This window comes from Equus quagga, chromosome 10 (assembly GCF_021613505.1).
Source record: "Equus quagga isolate Etosha38 chromosome 10, UCLA_HA_Equagga_1.0, whole genome shotgun sequence".
Taxonomy (NCBI): domain Eukaryota; kingdom Metazoa; phylum Chordata; class Mammalia; order Perissodactyla; family Equidae; genus Equus; species Equus quagga.
Window position 1 is genome coordinate 104276175 of NC_060276.1, and position 2532 is coordinate 104278706.

Below are 2532 nucleotides of genomic sequence, written 5' to 3' on the forward strand. Positions count from 1 at the left end.
TTGTCCATGGGGCCGGCCCAATGGCACAGTGATTAAGTTTGCATGTTCTGCTTTGGTGGCCCAGGGTTCACTGGTTCGGATCCCGGGTGCGGACCTACACACCGCTTGTCAAGCCATGCTGTGGTAGGTGTCCCACATATAAAGTAGAGGAAAATGGGCACGGATGTTAGCTCAGGGCCAGTCTTCCTCAGCCAAAAAGAGGAAGATTGGCAGCAGATGTTAGCTCAAAGCTAATCTTCCTCAAAAAACAAGACAAAACAAAATAAAAACCAAACATTTGTCCACATGGGGAAACAAACTAGAAAAGGAGAAGTATTGGCCAAAGGCCTGGAAAATGCTGACTATGTACATGAGAAGGGAACTTGAGGATTACGATTTGAGGCCCCGTGATCATCTAGGTTTCTAGATGACTTCTCATTTCCCAGTTTGATTGCCCTGACTGCAAAATTCCCTGATTCCAGCAGTGATTGCTGTTGTATGTGGCTGGAAGCACGAGCCTACTTCCCCAGATTTCCCCGCATCATCAGTTTTACGGGGCAAGTCTGGGGTACAAGACTATGCCCTCTGGTGGAGAAGCACACCACTCATTGACATCTGGTAATAGCTATTGGGGGAATGCTTGCTAGCCATCGCTTGCTAGCCATTTTGATTTTGGGGAAAGTTACTTAAAGTCTCTAATCCCTGATTTCCTTATCTATAAAATGAGAATAATGGGAATATCCATCTCCTGTGGTTGTTGTGAGAATTAAATAAGATAATTGAGCAATAAGTGCTCAATAATACTATCCCTACTACCATTCCCTTGTTTGTGCAACAATTATTTATTGTGTATTTTTAACATGTTGGGCACTGAGATAAGTACTTAATACATGGTAGCTATCATACTGCTATTTAGTCATTTGGTTAATCCATATTATTATATAATTACAGTGTATCAGGCACTGTGCCAGGCAGAGGAGTCATGGCAGTAAGTAAGACAGAACCTTCAAGACTCTGGATAAGCTTTTCTGGTTCTACCAATGGGACTGTCTTCTCCCTTATGAGTTCTTTGGACTTCCATGATATCTTCTCTTCAATGAATGAGATCACTGTCAGATGCCTTCTTGCGATGTGCCAGGTTCTGGCTGACTATAGGATGGAAGGGGGACATAAAAATGTGAGAAAGCTTTGCCCCATATAAGCAGTAGGAGATAAGCTGCTCATGATGGGAGCTTTTCTTCTCCTTTCCTTTCCTTTCCAAAAGAACCTAGTGTACCAGGGGAAAAGTTCTGCTGAAGTACTAAGGGAAAAAAATTCTGCTGTAACAGGAGAAAAGAATACAGACGCAAAGCAACACAGACCAAAACATCCACTCCAGCCTTCTCGTGAGAGACCAGAAAATAGGGGACTTGTCTTTTCCCAGTCTGTAGGGAAAACCCAGCCCTTTGGACTTCTTCCTCTCCTTAGCCTTTAGTGGGGTGTCAGTCATCCAGTTCCTTCTGGATGAGACAGGCTGGGGGTAGAAAAGGATTGAGGATTTCGTTGGGCTCAAATCCTGCAAGTAAGTAGAAGAGGGAAGAAAAGAAAGAGGCCCTTATTGTGGTCTTCCCTCAAAGAGGATAAGCTACAAAAGCTCAGGCCTTTCCCGCTGCCAACATTCACATACTCTCATGCATTATAATGCTACAGAGCGTTGCTGCCTCTTTCCCTACTAAATGCCCTCTTCTGTTAATCAGGCTTTCGTGGAAGGTGCCAGACCCCAGGAATAGGAGTGGGAGGGGAAGGAAAAAACAACCCTTTATAACAATAAGAAAAAAAGTTATTTTTAATTTTAAAACATCTCAAAGGGTTTACATTAATGCGTGGATAATAGATTGATTAAATTAAATTTAGGATGCTGTGGACGGTGGCTTTTGAGGTTGACATTTATCACAGATTATGTTATTCTCCCATATAATAAATCATCCTTTTTTCACTGTGATGGACCCAATCTTTAATTGAATGGATTGTGAATATGATCTATAATGTGAATCGTTTTGTTTTTATGTTATGCTCTTATGGAAGATTCTTTAAACCCAGTCCAGCTGGTTTTTGAAGGCTGGGTTAAGAACAAACTAGCCTTTGAAGGTGGCAGCATTGCTTACATTTCTCTCCCTCCATTACTAGCCTGCTCAAGAGTTGATTTCCGTTATCCAATCAATTAAATCTTAAGTAGATATTGAGAATTAACTATGTACCCAGACTTGAAATGTAAAAAATGACCCCTGCCTTTAAGAAGCTTATAATATCGTTGGAGTACCACAACGGACCCTTCAAATAACTAAAGAAATGATACAAGGCAAAGTATAATCAAGTGACAAATTGTCAGATCTAGACTTAGTGAAATAGAAATTTAGAGATAGTAAAAGTTAATAATGATTACAGAGGTCAGGAAATCTTCTTAAAAGAAGTAGGACTTCAGTTAGGCCCTGCAAATCCATGAAGGGAGGACGGTGCTCAATGAAGGGAGTACAATGTGAACAGACCAGAGAAAGAAACCAAAAAGTTCAGAGC